We start from the raw sequence: 25,060 nt of genomic DNA on the forward strand, positions 1-25,060 counted from the left end.
TATTTTCTAAAAAAAAAAAAAATTGAGTGGGTTTTTTTGAGGTGGGTTTCTCTGAAAAAACCTACATGGGGAAAACTGGGCTGGGCCCACCCCTGGGCTTTTCACTTCCTATAATGGGCACATGATGTTATCGTGAAACCTCGGCATAATTGGGCACAGTCAAAATCACTTGTTGCTTGCAATAATGCACACTCCTGAAGTTTGGTAACAAGGTCGTTACGTCCAGTCCTCATTGACAAGATATGGAAGGTAGATTTCTGAAGTAGACATAATTAATTACATGTCGTGGTCCTTCTACAAGTAAAATAAATGTCCTGGTCTCTGGATACGTATCACAAGCAATCTGGTCCCTCTATGTATTCTTTGGGCAAAATGGAAAAAAAGACATCTGCAAATTTCTCACCTGAATTCTCTCTTACACCAAGCATACAATGTAGTTAGTAGCGGGCACCAATTCTCAGCCATCCCTTGAAGTCCCAGTAGAAAATCAAGAGTATATATGCTGTGTGAATCAAGTTCGTATTGTATCGGCGTATACACTGGCAATGCATGGTGCAAGTCAATAACGCGATTGTAGTTCCTACCCAATGTCTGTTGAGCAGGTATTCAAACATAACACTGTGAGTCATCTCTTCCCTCGATTAGAAGCAAGGCTGCTGGTAGGCAGAAGCATCTATGAGTTTACCAGGAAATTACATATAACAACTGAGTAACAATACTTGCGAACCTACTTAGAGGAGAAGAGAGACCCGAATTGTGATGAGTTTTTACGACATTATTTTAATGAAAAAAAATAATGTTTTTATAATGCAAGAAAATCGTCACAACCAATAACAAATATAAAGCATATTCTTGAAGAAATTTCCACCCCACAAATTCAAATATGTCACACTTTCATACATGTAATCAACAAACAATTAAATTTGAAATAAAAAGAACAAACATTTTTGTTCAAGAGAAGTAGCAGTTAATCGTACGAGAAATGATGTGTTAAATGCCACCAGTGGTCACAGCAGTTCTGAAGAGGTTCAATAAAAACATGTATCTGAATAAAATGAAAAGAAATGAGTAAGCCTTTTCTCCTTGGATTGTATTACACCAACTCAAATGTAAAAACAAGGTTAGTCCAAAGTCCGATCAATCCCACCCATGGATTACAGACGTGACTGTAAAATGTTCTTATTTCTGATTGTACACCTATTCAAGGTTGCCCATGAATGAACTTATACCCTTAAAGAACGGATAGTAGCAAGCATGTGGAATCATGAATAACATCACACAGGAAAATCAATTATAGGCATTCAAAATAATTGAACAACATGATTTAATGAACCTATTAACCCAGGCAGGGGAGATTAGTACTATATATGTCATCAATCTATATTCATGCATCCCTCTGCCTGCATGCTCTGTCTTATCCAAGGGCAAGGTGTTATTAACCAGAAAATGAAGCTTATAATACTCAAAATAATTAATGTGGTACAAGTCACAGTTTTTTTTTTTAGGACATTTTTTTTTCAAATCATGCTAGAAATAGACTTTTAACACAAATAATACAAACATACATCCAAGAAACAAAAAAAAAAAAAAAGGGTCTGAAATATTTAGATAAAACATTTATTGAACAAAGCTTATAATTTTGAAATGTGGTAGCACTTTAGATATCAGTCACTTCTATATGTGGGCAAGCCACATAAGTTTACCTGTGATGATCAACTTTTACAATACATTTTTCCATGTATATTACATTACAAAGGAGAATTATGTAGGTAGGTAGGTACTAAAGTAAATACGAGCACTTTCATATTTTGACAATTTTTGACATTTTCAAACCTTTTTAGACTACAATTCCGAACTTTGTACATAAAATTTTCAGGAGGATTGTGACATTACTTGTAACCGGTGTTACCGCAGGTAACAGCAAAATCTAAAGAAATTAAAAAGTTATTTTTCTCAATAAAATAACAACATTGTTAAATAAGTTAACCGACAGCGTTGCAGTTGAGTGTATATTGCACAGGACATTTTTCCTGCAGCCGACAAAAGCAAAGAGACAGGCCGTTTCCCTACTCTCAAGAGGCAACAAGAGGAAAGGGCACCCGCCAATGCAAGGGAACACCGGGGAAAGACTTGGAGGCAAGTGTGCTAGGGGGTTATTCAAATGCCTGTTTAGGGGTCATGTTGCCGCTGCGGCCTACAGGATCAGCAAGTGTTGTCACATTGGATTTCCAGAAAAGAGCTAAATCCCACCTAAAACGGGGATACTATTTCTCTGAAGCAACAAGAGCTAGACTGCAAAGCCAAAGCTGGATTTAACTACAACTGAGACCGTTTAGTAATAGACGAAAAAATAAGTTCTTGATGCGATTCGTGATTTGGACAAACCTTGCTCCAAAAAACTAAGTTGGCAACAGTAGTACGTACATTTGGACTTCCTCCCACCGCTGGAGGAGGGGAATTCTGTCGTCTGCTCAATGCAGAAACGTCAAACTGACACGAATGTGTGGTTCTTCTTCCCCTTTCTACCTCTTTGCAAAGAAACAAGAGATGGTTGACAAGGCTCGACTCACTGGATTTTCGCGGTAACTCTCTCATGAGTGGTAGTTCTTTCTAGGAGTGATTGTGGCTAAATAGATCTTTGAGCGGATTGAAAAAAAAAATTACATCACGCCACTGTATGTGAGTGAAATTGAACAATGTGTTTCAAGATGGTGAATGAAAAACTGATTTTCCTCATGTTGAAGGCATGCTATATACCATGCTTTCTTTTCCCCCAAAACTGTCTACAATACATTTTAAGAGTATAAGGAACTAAAATTTCAGTCATGGTGGATAATTCGTCGATCCACAAATTTGCAGTAAAGCTTTTAAAATTATATTTCATAGATTAGGAGAGGAGTGGTGCTAAAATCGCAAACATACATTTTGCCATAAATGTCAAGCTTTGAGTTCCAATTTTTAGAGTTACAAGATAACTTAGAGGATTGATGTCATATTGTACTTGAGAAAAATTTGTCATCATGTGTAAAGGTAGTAGACGACAGACTGATTTAACATGCCTTGCGAGAGCTTTAAGTTATGCAAATATTTGAGGTTGGATTTTCGTAGATTAAGAAAACCAAGTCTCAGCTACATTAGGACATCACTTGAGCTTGAAGTTTTTAATAAAAACTCTGTAATATAGTGTGTGGTTTAGGAAGGGTGGGGGAAAGTCACCAATTTTGAGACCACGGTATCTGTATCAAATTTAGAGTTCTTAAGCTGAAATTCATGTCGCAAATAGATACAGCGACGGAATGATTTTATTTTGCATTTGTTGAAAGAATTTCAAGATGGCGGTTCAAAAATTGATTTTTTATATTCTGAGGTAGCTCCAAATTCTGATGCCACTTTCAAATATCTGCCTAAACTAAATTTTTGGACATAAAGAATGGAGACTTAAATATTTTAGGGTATTTTTTAAGCTTCTTGACAAAAAATTTCTTTACCAATATACTGCATATGTATGTTGGAATCCAAATGGGAACACTAATGGTTTGTCCATGGGAACTGTTAGTTTCGTAGCAACCAGATATTTTGGAGGATTGATATGGTATTTCAATTGGATGAAATCAGTCAAGACAATAAAATATGTCAGCCTTATCATTTTGGCATAGTTAATACATGGAGAAGATATATAAACTTGAAACATCCACAAAAATAATAAGAAAACACAACTGTGATCAAACTGTATTGAAGCAGATTTAAAAGTGTGTGTGTGTAGCTGCCGTATGTTGTATAGTAGGTAAAGGTATAGTTCCCCGTGCATATAGCCCCGCACCATAAAGGCACATTCAGGGGATATTGGGGCAGGGCACGACATATTCCTGATCTCGGCGATTTTTTAAAGGTGATGTGATCACAACCAAACTCTGGCTACCTTTAACCCCAGGACCCATTGATTTTAGGCTGGGTGAGTTCCAGAGCTGCTTTGTGCAAGGCAAGACTGGAAAAAGTCCAACCTTAGATCACCCACCCCAAGATTCGAACCCAGGTTGTCTGCATGACAGTCAGCCAGCCTGTCTACTTTTTTTTACACTTGTAATAAAAGTAATACGCCTAAGCAGTAGTATCCCCCTTCTCTCTAATTTCTCAATTTTCACACACATGAATTTTCTCTATATTATCAATTGATTGATTTGCTTTTATTTTACTTCGCTTCTTGTGGCACTTTTGTGAAGTGAACACTTATAAACATCCATGCCTAGACCAGGATTCGAACCTGGGATCCCTGCCGTCTTAGCGCAATCTGCCAACCACTCCGCCACGGGGGCCAGCTCTCTGTATTATCATTGGAACAAACATCCACGTCAAAACCAGGATTCGAACCCGGGAACCCTGTCATTGCAGCATGCTGTACTAACAACTCCCCAACGGAGGTTTACTAAACCATCAAAGTTATCAAGTATTAGTATAGTATTGCAATGTGCAACCCTGGGAACTGATCATAGATATATTAACTATTACACCATCTAGCAAGAGTAGAATCAAACAGTTGGTCAAATAGCACTGTGGCTGTGAGGTCATGCTTTACGCTCTGGCTATGGAACATGTGAAGGTTTGAGTCTCATTGGGGAAATGTAACAAATGTAAATCCTACAACGATGACTGGGGGTTCATCCTGCTGACCACATGTCACCCTGTAAGAGTAGGATCAGGTGGGAGTGTGGCCAGCAGTCGGTAGGTAGGCCTGGGTCCTCAATGGTCTGTTGCGGAACGGTTTATGCATGATTTCAGTTTAATCATTTCAAGCTGTAAGACCTTGATTGTCAATTCTTAACTATGTTAACAGGAAATATTAAATAGTTTCTGATTCGCCCTTTAATAAAGGAAAATTGAAATTGAAATTGAAATTGAAACTAAAAAAAAATACAAATTGAATTTTCCAATATAACACTGTCAGGGAAAATTTAATTTAATTTTTAAAATATATATACAAACATACCCTGAAAAAACCCAATGATATGGGCAAAATGCCAACCCTGTTATTAACACACCCCACTCACTCATCACTTGTCAGTTTGGCTCCAGGCCTAGCAAAAACAAGTTTTACCTTTGGACCTGATCCTATCCACCCAGTGTGACCTATAAATTTTATATCCCTGATCTTTTTAACCAGCTGCAAGCTGTCTTGTTTGCCATTTTAAAATGGATCCTGCAGAAGATGAGAGGATTTTGACGCTGTGGGAGAGTGTAGGAAAAAATGAACGTAATTGATGATATTCAATGTTGGGAAATGGCTTACAACTTATCCAGGGAAGAAAAGTGAGAATATGCAGCATCCTAAAACAATGCAACGTAGGGGAACAAGGGGAGGGGAGGGGAGGGTGAACAACCTATACAGCCAAACAAGATAGGCTACATCAAATGGCCATTGCACCCACTGTGACTGGCGTAAACACAGAAATGCAATGGCACATATCAATCATACATCATACATATATGACAGGAAAGGATGCCACGCTGGAATCGATACCTGGTGGAGACATGTACTGGTTCGGATACAGTGAACATAAGAAATTAAAAAAACAATTAAGTCTTGGGTGTGTTGTATGACAGGGAAAAAGTCAATTAGTGCATACACAGACAATAAAATTATATGCTTTACCCTTAATATTATTTTGTTCCCAGTAAGGGCCTTGCTCCCATATTGTGTGATGAACTTGATTAAAAGTTTGCATGTTCTAAATGAGGAGGGGAGCACATTATGTAGCATTTGTTTGTTTGTCAATTTCATCAACATCTGTCGTAAACCTCTTTTGTGATTATTGATATTGCATGATAGTCGGAATACAATAGAGACTTTTTAGAATGAACATTTGAATTTCAGTCCACGTTTGTTGGAAATTCTTTGTTTTGGTCAGTTTGTAAGTACTGTAAATACATCTTACAACATTGCAAGTATCATTATTCTTTTGTACTTTGCTTAGGTAAGACTCTCGATTGACGTTAGTGGCAGCCCTGCCACGTGTCCATGGAAGTTATGTCAGAGCGATCATTTGCAGTGTTGGGTTGCTTAAATACACATTAGATTTTAAGAACTTAAGAACGCAAAAACTAAGCACTTTGGAGGTAATGTTTACGAGGAAAAGTTACATGTTTTTCTGATATCTACCAGTATCCAAGTGTTGTTGAAGTGGTTTTGCAACACCACTTTCTACCAATACCGATACCACTTGTATTGGCCGATACCAATACATATATACAGCGTGCTTCAAAATGGTTTGAACGATAAGAAACTTTCCAGGAGCGATAAAACTTTATCAACAATTAAAGTTCTATGAAAATACTTTCAACTATATCCTCGAGTTTTGTTTGCAATGGTCGTAGTAGTTCCAAATTTCTCCACTAGGTGGCAGAGTGATAAGTTCCAAAATGGCTGACTGTGGTGCAGAGAAAGCTTTTTGCGTCCTACAGTTTCACGTTTGTCGGTCTGTTGTTAGTGTTCAGCGTGAGTTTCATACAAAATTTCGTAAAGAACCACCATCCAAGAACTCCATACGTAAGTGGTATGATAAATTCAAGACAACGGTTGAATTTCCAAAGGAAAATCGTCTGGTAGACCGTCCACGTCTGAGGCAGATGTCGAGAGTGTTCGAGCTAGTTTTCAATGTAGCCCCCAAAAGTCTACAAGGAAAGTGAGTCAAGAGCTAACAATGCCTCGAGCAACTGTTTGGCGTGTAGTGCATAGGCGTTTAAAGATGTATCCCTATCGAGTGCAGTTGTTACAACATTTAACACATAATGATCACACGTCCCCCAAAAATTATTGTGAGTCATTTCTAGTTATGCAGTGGTGATGATGATTTTATTGACAAACGTTGTTTCAGTGATGAGGCTACGTTCCATGTGACAGGAAGAGTGAACAAGAAAAATGTTCGCATCTGGGGGACTGAGAATCCGCATCAAATCGTTGAAGTTGTGCGTGATTCACTGAAGACTAATGTGTTTTGCGCCATTTCATCAACCAAAGTGTACGGTCCGTACTTCTTTCACAAAGAAACTGTGACTGGAAAAACATTCCTACATATGCTTACTACATGGCATATGCCGCAGCTAAAACGTGCCAGTGCAAACTTCATCTATCAACTGGATGGAGCCCGATGCCACTTTCATCGCCATGTTCGAAATTACCTTAATAACAGACTGCCAGACCGCTGGATTGGGTGATCTACTCAAAATGATCAACAGTTACTACGTTGGCCACCAAGATGCCCGGATATAACCCCCCTGTGATTTTTTTCTCTGGGGACATCTAAAAGACATTGTGTACAAACCTCCTCTACATGCAGATGTCAATGAACTGAAAGAGCGCATTACTGCTGCAGTGCAAACTGTTGATGCAGACATGTTGAAACGGGTCTGGGCGGAATTGGATTACCGAATTGATGTATGCAGGGTAACAAAGGGGGCTCACATAGAACATTTGTGAGATACTGTGTTCAAATTTTATAAAAAAAAACTTGGACAGTTTTAGGAATTACATGTAAAATTTAAAGCAATTTGGACGAAAAATTAAAAAAAATATAAGAAGTTGAAATCGTTCACATCATTTTGAAGCAGACTATATATATACCGCATGAGGCACCTAAAAGTACCACCTGAAATAGCGAACAAACCAGAAACAGTAGCGATGTGAGGTTTGTGGGAAACAATAATATCAAATGGAGCTTGTAAATCGGAGGTATGGGGTGGGTCGAAAAATATCGACAAATGGCGCATCTGGAGCAAAGTCGTATTTTTTTAAATGGAACGATATACAATAACATGCATAATATAAAAGAGCACACACAGAGAAACACAACACCGTTCATCTCATGCATCTACTGTACATAGGAACGAAGATATGGCCATGTGAAAATATGTAAACAAACTAACAAGTGGCCCACTTGACCGTCAGTACAATGGCATGTAAGACTTCTCAGGTGCCTGACAGAACTGCCTTTAAGCAGAGCAAGTTTTGATAGTAGGTCCACAAGATCGTGTTAGTTCATAGCAAACAGTCGTAGTGGTAAGAGCGAAGCTTATGGTGTTCACAAACATAAAAAAAGCGGACATGATCCTGATTTATGGGGAATGCCGAAAGAATGCCTCAGAAGACTACCGTGTGTACGCAGAGAGATATCCTGACAGACGACAGCCATCTCGACGTCTGTTTGGTAAGTTATTTATTAAATTAAGAGACACCGGAAGTGTAACACCACGAGCACGTGTGCGGAACAAGCCAACTACAGGTGAGGCAGGTGCAACAAATGTTCTCGCCGCTGTTGCTGTGAATCCGCACGTTAGCTCCCGTGAAATTGCCAGGGATGCTGGGATGAGTCAGCGAAGTGTATTGCGCATTCTGCACACACCAAAGTTTCACCCATATCATATCTCCCTCCATCAGGAACTTCACGGGAATGATTTTGTGGACCGTGTTCGGTTTTGCACATGGTTGTTACGACACGACACACCCGATTTGTCACGTATCCTCTTCACTGACGAGGCAACTTTTACCAATCATGGAAATGTCAACCTAAGGAACATGCACTATTGGTCGGTGACAAATCCACATTGGCTTCGCCAAGTGGAACGCCAGCGCCCATGGAGTGTGAACGTGTGGTGTGGTATAGTGGGTGAACATCTCATAGGCCCTTTTTCTTGTACAAGGGACACTGAATGCTGACCGATACATACAGTTTTTTACAACATGAACTGCCTGTACTATTGGAGGACATACCACTTCAGACAAGGAGGGACATGTGGTACCAACATGACGGGTGCCCAGCTCACAGTGCAAGACGCGCTACAGCATGTGTGGAAAATACATTTCCAAATCGTTGGATTGGACGTGGAGGGCCTGTCAAATGGCCGGCTCGTTTCCCAGATTTGACACCGTTAAACTTTTTTTTGTGGGGAAAGCTGAAGGACATTGTCTACCGGGATGTGCCAACAACTCCAGAGGATATGCAACACCGCATTACTGCGGCCTGTAGGGACATTCCTTACGATATGCTACATTCTGTGCATCGATCTTTGCGTGGGTGCCTCGTTGCCTGTATCGCAGCTGATGGCCACCACTTTGAACACACACTTTGACAGGTTTTCGCTTCTTAAGCAGTGGTTCTTCGACATACTGTCATGGTCATTTTCATTATGCTGTAACACTGTCAAATACATGGTGCTGACGATGTCTACTGTATTTTTTTCTTCCTTTAACACGTTCTGTCTTCATCTTGTCCAATGGCTTCCGACATCTCATACTTGTACATGCCGTGGTACTGACAGTCAAGTGGGCCACTTGTTAGTTTGTTTACATATTTTCACATGGCCATATCTTCGTTCCTATGTGCAGTAGATGCATGAGACCAACGGCGTTGTGTTTCTCTGCGTATGCTCTTTTATATTATGCATGTTATTGTATATCGTTCCATTTAAAAAAATATGACTTTGCTCCAGATGCCCCATTTGTCGATATTTTTCGACCCACCCCATACCTCCAATTTACGAGCCCCATTTGATATTATTGTTTTCCACAAACCTCTCATCGCTACTGTTTCTGGTTTGTTCGCTATTTCAGGTGGTACTTTTAGGTGCCTCACGCAGTATATGATTGTGTACTTTCTTGTAGGTGTGTAACAATTTAATTGTCCAATCTCAGCCTGTGTGCTCACTGCACCAGCAAATATACATGGAATCTCTGGATTACAAGGTAACAATCTTGGCCACGATATAACCAAGGGAGGATTTTTTTTTTTTAAAGTAAAAGCATTCATGTTCCTACCATAAGTTGACCACATGTGGCAATTTAGCTGGGACAGAACCTTTTTTTTTTGTCTATGTCCCATTTTTTTTAAAATCTAAAGTGGGATACCTTTCTGTGACAATAACTTATTGGTTACAAAACACTTTCTCTACTATTACAGGTCTGCAATGTTGCAGTTATGTTGAACGATGATGTGTGGACTTTGGTCGTTTCATATTCTGGGTAAGAAGAAACTTAAATTATTATAATTTTAAAGGCCTGCCTGGTTGAGGTGAAATGCATAGCACAATATAATGCATGTTATTTGCACAGTATTATAAATTAGTTTTCAAACATAAGTATTTATAACTACCCAGATCTCATATTAAAATGATGCATTAGAGACCCTGGTGTTTTACTGTTCAGACACAAAAATATGTTCGCTAACCCTAGAAAGATAGTGTACATAAATTTTACGTGGAAGTAACGGTTAGTAGGCTCCCCTCCCTCTCTTCGCCCTTCCAGGCCCTCCCCAAGACAGCAGTGCTTTTTCGTGTCAGTTGCCGACTGACCGGTATCGAGTGCAGGTGGACTCTGCATTCCTGTGTTGTATGTGGATATTTTTTTCTAGATTTTATATGCCATTTTGACGTGTCCCAATAATGAATCTGAAGTTAAAAATTGGCGCTCTCGTGTGGAACTTTCAAAATAACACGTAGAAGGTTATGATTTTACAATACGAAAAAAAAAGGCATAATTTCGCTAATAACTCTAATACTCACTAATTATGGAGTCCTGATGACGTATTTGCAGTTAAAATTTGGTTGTCACGTGTAGAAATTGTAAATTAATGTGCAGAAGTTGTAAAATGACATTGTGATTTACCACGATGATTCTCGAAACATCAACAACAATTGGAAACCATATTTGCTCATATGAACAAGTGAGGTTCGAAATTCGTTACGTTATCTACAGCATTGCCACACTGTTGCATTGTTATTAGGATTGCATTCAGGGTGGAACAATGGCAGAAGAGAGAATTGTTAATGTAATACAGTTGTATAAGTGGAGTGTGGAGGAAGAAGGGCATGGACTCATTAACAAACTAATGGATTTTGGAGTTGTGCCTAAAGAAGGGAATTATGTGTCCACATATTAAATTTGAACAAGGATGATGTGTCAAGAGATAAGTATTCATGGAAGTGTAAAGGGAAGGTTGTGTTAACGAAGAAAAATTACTCTCTATCAATTAGAAAGGAAACATTCTTCTGTAAATCAAAATTATCATTGTTACAATTATGCATTTTTGTCAATCCGTGGGCGTCCAATTGCACATTAAACGTTATTTGTGATCAGGCTGAAATTTCATCTAAAACAGCTGTTGACTGGTCTTCATTTTGTCGGGAGTTTGTAGAGCATGCATTCTACAAAAATCGTGAGAAAATTGGAGGTGTCGGCAAAGTGGTAGAAATTGACGAGTCGAAGTTTGGCCATAGAAAGCACCATCGGGTTGAAGGGCAGTGGGTTTTCGGCGGTATTGAGAGAGGAATTGGATGGTGCTTTCTAGTAGAAGTCAAGAGGAGGGACGCTGACACCTTAGTGAATATAATTATGCTGGATTCTACCGGGTACAACAATAATATCAGACTGTAGGAAGGTGTATGATAACCTGAATGACAAAGGTTTTGAACATTTCAAGGTAAACCACAGTGTGAGCTTCGTGGATGTGGAGACTGGGGCTCACACTAATACAATAGAATTGACCTGGAGGCATGCAAAAGTTAATTTCAATTCTTATGGCACGAAGAATGTTTTCTTCTAAGGATACTTGGCCAAATACATGTTTCTGAAGAGGTGCAGTCGATTAGGTTTGGACTGTACAGTTGACTTTTTCAAACTCGCCGGAATGATATATAACCCCCTGAAAAACTGCGAGCAGCCAGAGGAAAATGAGGGAAGTGAGAGTGACAACTCAGAAGGGGAAGAGTATGTGGAATGTGGACTAATTTAATTACAGGTTAGTTTGGCAACAGTGTAGGGAGCATTCAGTTGTTCAGTAATCTGTGAGTTGTTGGTGGGAGGAAGATGGCATCTTTGAAGGTAGGAAATGAAGTCATTTCGAAAGTTTTGCTTTGAAAAAAGCTATTTCATAGTCACTTTCAGTTGGGTACATATTAATAATACTGGGGTATTCATTCATATTTTGCATAGTCAATAATTTAGGACACTTAATGATGATTGTGTAGTTAAAATTTGTCACTCAAGTGCTACGAAACACATTTTTTAATGGTGCCCCACAACAAAAACCATTCCCGCATAGCCCCAAAAACCATTCATGGTAAGGTTACGTTAGGCAAACATAGTTAAAATTTAGAATATATATTTCGTTCTTAAAGTATTCAATACTTACATTTCTTAACGGTGCCCCACAACAAAAACTGGTAAATGTTTACTATCCTTCGGACACCTATAACTTCTGAGTTTCGTCAATTATTGACATTTCTACTTATCTATCTGCTTCGCGGATCATTTTTTAATGTGTATTCACGTTTTTTTGATCATTTTTTTTTTAAAAAAGTGTTTTTGTAACTGAAGAACGTACGTTTCCGCAAATGGTTTGTGGGGCTATGCGAGAATGGTGTGTGGGGCTACGCATATTTATTTCGAAACCAATTTTTAACTATTGTAACCTATTGTGACCCTACCTAACCTAACCTTACCGCAAATGGTTCGTGGGGCTATGTATGAATGGGGCTATGCGTCAATGGTTGAATTTCCGCTATGAAACATTCCCACATCACACAAAACACCTTCCAGATGTTAGACAATACTACAGGAACTTATTATGGTAAGTAGTTTCTTCTGTAGAAATGAAGAAATCTGTCCGAACGATAGTAAACTAATACCCAAAAACCATTCCCACATAGCCCCACAAACCATTCATGGTAAGCTAAGGTTAGGTTAGGCAAACATAGTTAAAATTTAGAATATATATTTCGTTCTTAAAATATTCAAAATGCAAAATCTTCCTATAAATAATGAGCAATCGTTCATTGCCTGTTGCGATCACGGACCCCCTTTTTTTTGCAAATTCAACACGTGAGCGCCAAATATTAACTTCAGATTCGTGATTAGGAGCCCTAAATTACTGAGTATGCGAAATATGAACGAAATTGGAGAAGGGTCCAGTATTGTAAAATTGCTTCACGGCTTTTTTCGTACACGCAAGTCTGACATATCGCTACCTTTGATGGGTGTTTTTTTTTTTAATGTTCGAGTACAGTTTGCATTGTTTTCTGGGCCCAAGTTCCTTTTGTTTTATTGCGATCTCATCATGCTACGAATGCAATTTTTACATGGTTCGATTTCGATGTACATCTGTTAACACATACTGCGGAGTTTTAGTGATTACTGAAGGTTTTGTTCAATATATGCTTTCGTGGTTAGGTTAGGCAGGTTAGGTTTGGTCCCTTAGCATTAAAATAAAGTACCTAAATGCATTCTATTTAGGTTCCGATTTACTTCTACATTCATTCCCACGCTTCTACGATATTTACTGTTGCTTGTCGATGGAGAATATCTTGTCCATAAGAAGTGAGTAAGGTAATTTTGAAGTTGTTTTTTTTCAACATAAATAACTTTTTTGGTAACACTTTACTATACCAGAGACGGATTTCTTCAAATTTACAGGAGAAAGTACTTACGCAAATCATTTTCTGTAGCATTGTTGATGTTCGGGAATGTAGTTTTGATCCATTTTAATGCGAATGCATGTGGTTTTCTACGAAAATCTATTTCCGATGCGATATTGCTGCTGCCGCCATTTGCTTTCTGCAGGAGAGCACAATATGCGCTATTGCTGCTGCTACAAGCCGATGTTGTCCGTGTATGCTAAATTTAACGAAAGGAGTGCTAATGGAACCTAACCTAACCTAGTAGGCATACCTCATCCCCGTGATGGTTCGTGGGGCTATCGTGAATTTTTGGGCTAACGTCAATGGTTTTTGGGGCTACCCATGGATGGTTTGTGGGAAATAAGGAACAACAGTAAGTACTCGTTAATGTATGAAATATACATTATTTTCGTTAGAAATTCATTATTTCACCTAAATAAATGTTCCGCAATGCAGAATAGTACGCTAGCAATGTAAAAAATTGTGAAATAAATCATTGATAGATGTCTCTGGTATAGTAAAGTAGTACCACTTTTTTTCGAGTCCAAACAGTGCTCATTACTTTAAGGAAGGTTCAAATTTCGTCTGGCAATGATTTCCAAAATTCATTAATTATTATTACAATAATTAGTCTTTGTGCTAGGAGAAATCATAAAACAATCGGAACCGTTACTGTATTCTGTGTTATGTTAAGTAATTGGAAGACTAAAACAATGTCAAACTTTTGGACAGTGAAGATGCAATATTGGCTGCTCTCGGCGAAGCACAAGAAAGTTCCGAAGTTGAATTAAATTCGGATTCAGATGAAAGCTGTTACGATAGTGATGCTGGCCCCCGAGTATGCACCAAATGAAAATGACTTAGATTCTTTGGAAGTAGAAGTAGTACCAAAAAAAATGAAATTTCTACTACACCAGAGCAGCCTCGGAAATAGAAAAATGATACTCTTTCAAACGAAAGTAAAAAAAATAAAGCCAAGCGTACCAAAAAGTGGTGAGGAGAAAACTATCGGAACTGTTATAAAAGCGCAAGGGGAAACAATGAAGGGCAAGAATGGGTTTGTTTGGGATACGAAATGTCAACAGAACAAGGGAAAGACACCATCCAAAAATTTTATTCATATAAGACAAGGACCCACAGCACCAAAGAACTCCCGTCAAGCCAACTCTTCTCGGGAATGTTTTAAACTGTTTCTTGCGACGAAATTCTTGTGACTATTCTTCAATGAACAAATAAAATGTACCCTAAAAAGAATATAACAACAAATGAGGATTACACAATGTCATGATTTGTCCTTCCTTATAGCCTACACGTCAATCTGACGTGTCCCTACCTTCAACGTACATGCCGAGAACCATACCTTTCTAGCGTTAATAATACTCAATTCGGCACTGTGCATTTCTCACCTTGCGTTCCTGTTCTGTAAGAACATATATATATTCTTCTTACGTTACTTAGCATAGCCAGTTACCTGCATCCATGTTGTAAACACACAGTATGGCCAGGTCAAACTATTGCTAATTAACGTCATGAACAGCGACAAAGTCGGGAAATTTTCCCGAAGCTCTGGAAATCTCAAATTCTACACGTCATTTTCACTTTAAATGATTGTTTTTGCATTTCTGGTACAAAAACTAACAATTTCAGATAAGTTCCAGACATTTACAATGCAAAAATCTTGGAGAATTAACGACATTTAAAAATGACCATTCCGTATTTTCCGATTGCTCAGGATCCCGTAAAGTTGGGATTGGGACGGGAATTTTTTTTCCCGATCCAGGTCCCGACTTTTTGGGATCCAAGGGGTTTGCAGGACAGAATTGTTTTCGTCGGTACGGGAATGTTTTTAAATCCCGACATTCGGGACGGGAAAAATTCGTAATTTTCCGACGAAATGTCCGAAATTTCACGAAGCTTTTGAAATCTCGAATTCTACACGTCATTTTCACCTTACGTGATTGTTTTTAAATTTCTGGAATAAAAACTAATAATTTACAATAAGTTCCAGACACTTACATAGGAGAAAACGTCGAAAATTAACGACTATTTAAAATGACCATTCGCTATTTCCCTACTGCTTGGGATATCGAAAAGTCGGGAAATCATTTCTCGAAGACGGGATCGGAACGGGAATTTTTTTTCCCGATTCCGGTCCCAACTTTTCGGGATCCCACATACCCCTAGTAGTCACCCTCCGGAGGACGACCCTCATGAGAGATCTCACCCTCACCCTCCGAAGACTTGTGAGGGTGTGAGCGAGAGGCGAGTCGTGAGGGTGAGGGTGAAGTCGATCCGTGAGGGTGAGGGTGTGTTGGTAAGGGCGAAGTGGAGTCGTGAAAGTGAAGGCAAAAAGGCGAGTCGTCGTGAGGGTGAGGACGAAACGCGAGTCGTGAGGGTGAGGGCGAGAGGCAAGTCGTTAGGGTGACGGCGAAGTCAATCTATTAGGGTGAATGTCAATCTATTAGGGTGACGGCGAGCCGTGAGGGTGAAGGCGAAGTCAAACCGTGAGGGTGAATGGGAAGTCGTGAGGGCACGTGAGAGAGCCGTCATGGTGAGGGAGGTTGAACGAAAATGACCATCTCTGATATTCACAACTCGCCAAGTAGAAGTAGACTATATAAATGGTAAGTTGTAATTGGAATTAAGGATTTGATCTCTGCAAAGCTGAGCACTGTGCAACACTGTTTCATGGTATTTCTAGCCGAAAACGCATTTTTATAGTGTTAATGTCTATTTTGAAGGCTAGTGCTTATTTCGCTTAATCGTACCTAAAATGTCTAATGTTAGGTTCATTTCTCCAAAAGTAGGCAGCAATTACTTCCCTTCCCCAAGGGGTCTTACAAATCAGTCGTATTTAGCGACTTTTCTCTGAAGGTTGCAACTGTGTCAACACTTCTAAAGTTCCCCCGCCATGCCAGGCCAAGACGGGCACGGTTTCTTATGACCTAACCCCTCCCCCTGCCACTTTGTTCTCGGCTCATGGTGGAAATGTTCCTCGCTGAGACTTCTTCAACTCCCTGCACGTGTGTCAACTTGGTTAGGCCAGCTCTTGGTCGGCACGACCTGTTGCCTCGCGAGGGTATAAACGAAACAGCTGGCGATACAGTGAGGAGGTTTGGGTCGGTCGTCACGTCAGCTTGACCGATTGCAAGATTCGAATCTCCTTGTCTGTAAACTATCAATGTATTCATTTAACAATACTTGGCGAGGTATGCGTTTCTTCTGAGGGTAGTGCCATGGCGCGGCGGCTCTAAGCCTTGAGCCGCCACTGACTCATGCTAGAACATAAGGATGCCAACTCACCTTTTCTTTTTGCCGCCTAAAAACTTGTAGGAGTCAAGCATTACTCATTTCCTTTATTGTTCCTGTGAAAGAAATGTGGTTGTCTGTGGATATAAAATGTGTTTCAGATTACCAAAGGATAAGACAGTCCTAAGTATATTAATCAGTGACGTGACCGTGAGTAACCCCCCCCCCCCCAAATCTCTTTTCCCCAGTATTTTGAAAAGAAGAACATCAAAGGCAGGAAGAGATGGCAAAGTAAGAACTGACTGCATAAAAAAAATATTTTCCCTTTCGAAAATTCTGGGCCGGGAATCGTCAGTTAAAAGTGGCATGAGCACACCCTCTGATTGGGGGGGAGGGAGATGGGGTCATTGATGAAAGTTATGGAAAGAAGAACCTCATTCATGCAAATTAAAGGTGCGTATATTTACACAGAGAAATATTGGATAGCAAATGAAACACTTTTGGTCCAACGTTTTAATGAAAGAGTCCAGTCTAACGAAAATATCCTACACTACAGTGTTGCCTTCTTTCAGTTGATAGTACAAGAGTCTTAAATATCTCCATACCTGCACGGCAAGATTTTGCTCAACATAAGGCAACATTAGAGAACGTATGAAACGTAAAGAAGAAAACAAAAAAAAAACTTGTGCTGGATATTCAATCAATAAGATTTGTTGTTTTATGTTCACTTTATGTACAGTAAGTCTAATCGGGAATGGACCTACAGTTTAAAGTGGGATCCGAACCACTTGTACCTCCACCGGGTATAGAACCCGGGATCCCTTGATTACAAGGCGACGACGCTACCACTGCGCCATCGGGGAGGCCCGTCTGGTGGATTGAGTAATCCCCCTCAAGGATATAATAATAATAATAATTATTATTATTAAATAAGATTGTTTTATTATTATTAAATTTTAATTATTATTGTATAATTATTGATATTATTCAAATTTCTGGCGACGCCCATGGGAACAATTATGAATGAACCCCCGAAAATTTTTCTTGCCTACGGCCATTGTGGTAAGCGTAAAAAAAATATTAGAAGTTGTTGATTGATGTGATGAATATTCTAAGATAGAAATCTAAAAATAGTCTGCCAATGTTTACGACATTGTGAAACCAAACATAACTGAATATGCTTCCTAGTTCCTGGGTGTGTGGTTTCGCGTATGTCATTTTCACTCTGGTACAAATGAAATATATATGGAGACTTAATTATACTTTAATAACCTGAAGCATGTAAAATAACACTAAATATAATGAAGAGTTCCTCACAAATGTACACGAATATGACGAGGCGTACAACACACGTACGTCGTGTCACGACTCAACTCAGACTCACACTGCGCATGCGCACACTGCATGGCAACAAGCTTAATGAGAATGACAATTCGTCTGAACATCACGGCTCTCTTGGAAGATCAGCTTCCAAAATTAGCATACACAATAATTATTACCCTTTGCAATATAACATATTACACTTGAATACATAGATTACAATAAACACAAATTTTCTTTCTGCTTAAATATTTACACTTTCTCAATTGGTAGAGGTGCAAGCTTCATAATAGGCCTCTTTAGTTCACCGTCTTTAGTTTTAGCAGTTGCAACTCTTACCAAACCATCTTGTCCTTTGTGAGTTTCGATAACTCTAACTAATTTCCACTTCAATGTGGGTACGTTATCTTAATTTATCAACACTAAATCATTGACTTGAAGGTTAGGCAACCTCTTCTGCCACTTCGGTGTACTTTCAAGTCCAGATATGTACTCCAAATGCCATCTTTTCCAAAAATGCTGCACGATTTGTTGACACCTTTGCCAACGCGTCAGGCGGTAAATCTTGCTCTTGGTAAAATCATCTTCTGGAATGTTTAGTAGGTTGTCGCCAATCGGGAAATACCCTGGCGTAAGTGCTGTCAGGTCATTGGGGTCACTTGACATGGCTGTGATTGGACGAGAGTTCAAACAACCTTATATCTGCACCAATACTGTGTAAAGCTCTTCAAAATTCAACCCAGCATTGCCCACAGCACGTTTCAAATGATATTCAATGCATTTTATGTTACTTTCCCAAATTCCGCCAAACCAAGGTGAGGAAGGGGGATTAAAATGCCACTTAATTTCTTCATTTGCCAGACAGTTATGCACAGTTTCTCTATGGTTAGGTTCTCTCAAAAAATACATTTTATGCAATAGTTTGTCAGCTCCTACATACTGAGTACCACAATCAGAATACAGGTTAGCAGGTTTTCCTCTATGAAATATGAAACGTCTCAAACATGCAATAAAAGTATTAGTAGTTGCTGAAGATACATCTTGAATGTGAACACACTTAGTAGCAAGACATAGAGACAAAACAATGTAACCCTTGATTGTTTTATGTGATTTCAAAAATCCAGACTTAATTGAAATGGGACCTGCAAAGTCAGTGCCTGTGTTAAAAAAAGGTCTTGCTTCGTTTACTCTAGGAGGCGGTAAACTTCTTATCAATTGTTTAGCTGTAATAGCCTTGACACGTCTACAAATAAAACATTTACACAATGCTACTAACCATATCTCGAAGCTTAACTATCCAATATGTTTCTGTCACAATAGCTTGTAACAGTTGTGGATTGGCATGGAGATTCTTCACATGTTCATGGCTCAATAACAGTTCAGTAAACGGATGATGTTTGGGTAACACTAGAGGATGTTTCTTATCTGAAGACACAGACGACCACCTACTCGTAACACAGAATGTTTGTCAATGAATGGACTCAACGAAAGAAGATTACTGGATATGGGGAGCTCTTGTTCTGTTTGTAAACAGTTAATCTCGCTCTCATATGCTTCACGTTGGGTGACCTTGACCCAGAACTCAGTTGCAGCTGATAACTCTTCGGTTATCAACGTCTGCTCGTTTCGCTGCATGGAAGGTGTTCTACAGTGGTTTATGAATCTAAACATCCAAGCAGTAACACGTATTAATCTCAAGAATGATGAGAATCTCTGTAATAACTCCTTACAGTCAGAGATTGTAGATAACAACACACGAATCTTTGGTTTCCTTTCCTCCTTTTTCACTTCTTTACTTTCCACTACAGATGATTCATGCATAGGCAACTCAGGCGAGTAAAGAAATGATGGACCATTCCACCATAAATGAGCTTCACACAACTGTGTAGGGAAAGCACCACGACACCCAATGTCTGCAGGGTTTTCTTTCGAACGCACATGAAACCACTGTTGAGGATTCGTCAGTTCGTGAATGAGTGAAACTCTGTTTGAAACAAAGGTACTCCATCTTGATGGATCTGATTTAATCCAACATCAGGTGATCTGTGAATCAGACCAAAGGAAAATATCGTCTATACGCAATGACATTGATGACTGCACAACACTAATCAATTTAGCTAACAACACAGTAGCACATAACTCTGAACGTGGCACTTTTGAGGATTCGTCAGTTCGTTGTTTTCGAAACTAATAATCTGACTGTAAAAGTGTTGTCATCATATACTGTTCGTTGATACACAATAGCACATGTACCTTTCTCACTGGCATCACAAAAATCAATCAGTTGACACAAAGTTGGTTCTCTACATTTTAAGCATCGCGGTAACTGTATGCTCTGTAACACAAGTAATTCAGCACCATGTCTTTCCCATATTTCTCTTTTGTCACTAGGAATAGGTTCATCCCAATATTTAACTGTCCCTTCCACAGTGATTGAATCAATATTTTAGCTAACATTGTGACTGGGGCTAGTAATCTGAGTGGATCAAATATGCGAGCTACCTCAGACAACAACAACCTTTTGGTTAATACAGGGTGTTCGCTAGGTGTAATAATGATGAAACTCAAATGATCAGTACCCGGGTGGCACACAAGCCCTAGTGTTCTTATGAATTCACTGTTATGGATGGAAGATATTGTAGGTTTCTCTCGCAAATGTTCAGGAATACTGTTCAACACGTCAGAATGATTCGAGGTTCACTTATGCAACTCAAATCCACCTTTTCTCAACAATTGTGTCAATTGTTGTTGCATCTCTATTGCTCCTGGAACACTGTCAGCTCCACTGCATACATCGTCCATATAAAACTGTTGCTTTAAGACTTCTGTTGCAATCTGGTAATTTTCACCTTCATCGTCTGCTAACTGACGCAACACTCTCGTAGCAAGAAAAGCAGTTGGTGCCGTGCCATACGTGAGCGTATTTAAACGATAAACAATCACAGGTTGACTGGGAGACTTTCCACAAAATTAATTGGTAGTCTCTGTCCTGAAGATTTACTTTTATCTGGAGATACATCATCCGAACATCACTCGTCAATGCAATAAGATGATCACGAAAACGTAACAAAATGGATAGTAACTCTAGCTGTTGTTTACCTCCATTCATTAACACGTCATTCAAGGACACGTTTGAGCTATAACTTGACAAGTTTAAAAACAAGACGCTGCAATCCATTGTTTGCGCACCTCACATCACATTTCCCCACTCCATTGTCTGCGGCAACGTTCGTTCGCAGTGTTGCAACCTGGAGGGAGCGGAATTGTCTGAGAATTTTCAACGAAATTTGAATGTGAAAGGCATGAATTAGTATCCCCTCACCTACGCTACCTATTGATTACGCTAAATTCTAAATACATTTTGATATTTTCCCTTTAAACCTTAAATGAATTAAGTTATATTATGGATATTTCTTACCAGCATAAGAAATGTATGAAATAAAACGATAGAAAAATGAAAAATATATAAACGATAGAACTGAGCTCACCTTCTAAATGCTTTCCAGTTCTCCTTCTTCAGTTTCACTCTCCCACTCATCCGAGTCTGTGTCTACCGATGAATCTGTGTCCGTGTCTGAATCGGCTTCACCAAGTCTAATTCAGTTCATCTACACGCTCGTCCATAAGTCCACCTCTTTCAAAGTAAGAATCTTGCAGCCAAGAGTAAAGAGCAAGAACATTTCAATGCTTTAGAAAAGAACACAGGCAAGCGTGTTATCAGATTGCGTTCTCGTAGTGATTGTTGTACGATAAACAAACGAACCACCACCCCACTAGTTACAAGAACTGGCCACTGCTCGATGTCACATTCAGAAAATGAAGTCATTCGCCCTGTAGTTTCTCTTCGTTATAAACCTTAACGCACGTGCGTAATACTACAGTTTACGATCGGCGCACCGCACGCATTTTCAAAGGCCGGATTAAATAAAATGAAACACTGATATAATAGGAGCCTGCATGCACCGTCACGCTAAACAGTGAAAATTGTTTGTCATATTTGTTTTAGCTTAATTTTGCTGAGTTGGCACCACTGGTACTCTCAACGCTAGACCAGTGAGTAGAAGAGTGGTGGGGAGGATGACGTAATAGGAAGTGCTCCGCAGCGATCTGCGCATATCGGGACTTAACTTGTCAGGCTATAGTTTTACTCGATGCATTAAAAACTACCCTCAGTTTCGTACTTGTGCTTGTCTCTTTTGTTATAGAATGATGCGGAATGAAATAAGAATCAGCGGGGTTCTGGGTGGTTCACAGTCCGCCACTGGTGTCATATCATTCAAAGCAATATACTCCTGCATGAATAACTTGCATTGTTCTAGTCTCTGGCTATCAACTCGAAGCCTACGCTCTTGACTAAGCAAACATTTCATCGCCTTATCCTTTGAATATCCTAACTCGTCGCGGTTGACCTTAAATGGTTAGCGGACGACATACCGACCATCATCCTCGCGATAATGTGTTCGTGCGAAATGTTCCTCGCACAATTGTTCTTCTTGACTCGGCACTCGTAAGTTAGGAATCTCCTCCGATTCAAAAAACTTATTCAGAGTATCGTTCAGATCATTTTCTTGTACAACAATGTGATAAGAAGACAGAGATTGTTGAGGTCTTTGTTGAGGAGCTTTGCCACAAACATCCCATCCCAAGCGGGTATGAATACCCACGGGTTCATTCATTCTCCTCTCTCTTCTTCCACTCATTAGTAACAATGGGAAAAGATCAGCCCCGATAAGCAACTGAATAGTGTCAGGTTTGTAATATGAAGGATCGGCAAGTTCAATGTTACGTAAATGTTTAAAACTCAGGGTGTTAGGTAAAAATGCTTGTGGAACTTAGTTGGATATTTTCTTCACTACTAAAGGCGAACAATAATAGGATCTGTCCCCGTTTTTAGAGAGTTTGTTGAAATCAACAGTAGAGTGTGAATTGCCGGCGTTTACACCCGAAAATCCAGTAACCGAGACGAAACACTTTTTTACGTTTCAAGCCTAATAATTGGGCTGCGTTCTCGCACAAAAAGGATTTTTCATCAGCACTATCCAAAAGTGCTTGCAGGGAGTGAAGCTGATTTTGTTTATTCTTTACTCTCACAATAGCAGTCTGTAACAAGACACGCGTTGCGTCACACTGTGAATCAGATGTTATGTGCGATACCACTTGCGGCGTTGCCACATTTTCACTTACCTTAGCTCTTTGCGAAGTTTCACGATGAATAGACGTATGGTGAAACTTACCACAAGACTTACACGAGCCTGATGTACACTTATTCAAAAAATGGGAATTATCTAGACAGTTGAAACACAAGCCCCTTGATTTCACAAACACTTCCCTCTCTGGGACAGACAAGCTCATGTATTCTTTACATTTACTCAAAAAATGCGATTCTCGACACATAAGGCAAGGGAACGACACGTGAAATGAAATAGCACTTCTTCTAGCAATGGACTCATTGTGGGGGTTGCGGGGTTTCCTTTTGGATCCTGGTTTCGTTGCCTTGGAAGATGCAGATGCTACGAGCGCTCTCGCTCTGTTGTCCAGGAAGACTCTCAGCTGTTCGAAAGTAGGAAGTTGCTCTGACGACACGCTCAGCTCCCATTGTTGCCTCTAAGTACTGTCCAATTTCTCCACTGTATGAAACACTAGGATAGCGTCCCAATGCTGCACTGTAGTGATGGGTCATGGCAGTTCCTTTTTAGGGAAGCAGTTCACCGGAGCTCGCTCACCGAAAGGAAGCGTTCACCGGAAGTCATTCAAAGGAACTACTTAGCCACAGAGCATGCTCTCGGACGAGGCAGTTCCTTTTAGAAAGGCAGTTCACTGGAACTTGCTCGTTAAGCCTCGGCTGGATGTTTCTCTCAACAGCTGAAAACTGCTTCTCCTTTTAGTGACAAAATCTCCTATAATATGCTTCCAATTTCGGTGATAGTCTGCAAGGCTTTTCTAGAAGGATACACGAAGTGATGTTGATTCTTATAAAACAATTTGGGGTTCTAGTTTGGCACACAAAAAATAGTGAAATAGCATTAATGGGATCTGAAAAGCAGCTTTAAATTGGGCGTTTGAAGAGTTTTAAAATTCTATAATAATTAGGTTCAATATTGTGGATCTTAGTATCGTGAATTTATATAGATAATTCCAAGCGTTTGCACAATATTTTCACTAAAAAGTTTATAATTTTATACAGGAATTTAGTTCCCACGCCTTCTGAAAGTTCGAGGATTTTCCGCTTGTAGCGCTGCTGTCGTTCTCAACACGCAACCCTCCTCGTGCGGTTCTCGCGTCTGCGGGACGTGCCCCTCAGAGCGCGGGGTGAGGGGGAGAGAGGTTTCACCCGCCAGTTCGTATTATAACCTTATCTTTTCTTGCCATCTGGGTTTGTGTTGTTCAGGCAGAGACAGAGCTTTATGAAATGAGGGAACTGCATTACTTCAGAGTTACTTCAGAGGCTCCTGTCAAAAAACAAGACACACAGTTTTGGAAGTCGAAGCAGTGAATCGTCAAGATTATTAGACACAAATTACGGCAGTTTATGAGTCTGATCCGAAGGAAGTGGCAAGTTACGTCGTTCAATTATTCTGTGATTAAAACTCTTCACGTTTGTTTCTATATATTTACTTTATGCATAATAATGGGAATAAATATACGCAGTAATCGAATTGAATAAAATGTAGAAAAGAAGGGACAGAGATTCCTATTTTGATATTTTTTTACTTCATATAGTTATAAATACTTCGAAAGTCCAGAACTCACAGAATCTTTGCAGGCGGGAAGGTTTCAAACATTCGTACCGATTTATATGAATTTATTGAAACTCAAAGTAAAGAATAAAATATTCTCTTCCTTGTATAAAACGTAATAACGTAAAACGAAGACAATCAACGCGTGTGTACACACACACACACACACACACACACACACACACACACACACACACACACACACACCTAGTCCTGCGTTCATCCCAGCAAAAATTTACCTGCGGTATTAAGACTGCAATGCTTTCAAGTATGAATGTGGTGAGGAGAAGGGAAATTATTCTAAATTTCTTTGC

General features: G+C 39.5%; 1 protein-coding gene across 4 annotated transcripts in view; it reads right to left on the reverse strand.

Annotated features, from left to right (window-relative positions):
* LOC146004332 (uncharacterized) overlaps window positions 1-25,060 on the reverse strand; it is a 381,568-nt gene that overhangs the window by 352,076 nt on the left and 4,432 nt on the right. Inside the window, exon 1 of one of the 4 annotated variants that reach the window (XM_083143108.1) lies at window positions 14,847-14,910. The exons of 1 other annotated variant lie outside the window; for it this stretch is intronic. The gene's annotated coding sequence lies outside the window, so the exon portion shown is untranslated. 2 more of the 4 variants (XM_083143102.1, XM_083143103.1) reach the window with 2 other exon arrangements.

Source organism: Lepisma saccharinum, chromosome 21 (genome assembly GCF_977018435.1).
Source record: "Lepisma saccharinum chromosome 21, izLepSacc3.1, whole genome shotgun sequence".
In the NCBI taxonomy this organism is placed as follows: domain Eukaryota; kingdom Metazoa; phylum Arthropoda; class Insecta; order Zygentoma; family Lepismatidae; genus Lepisma; species Lepisma saccharinum.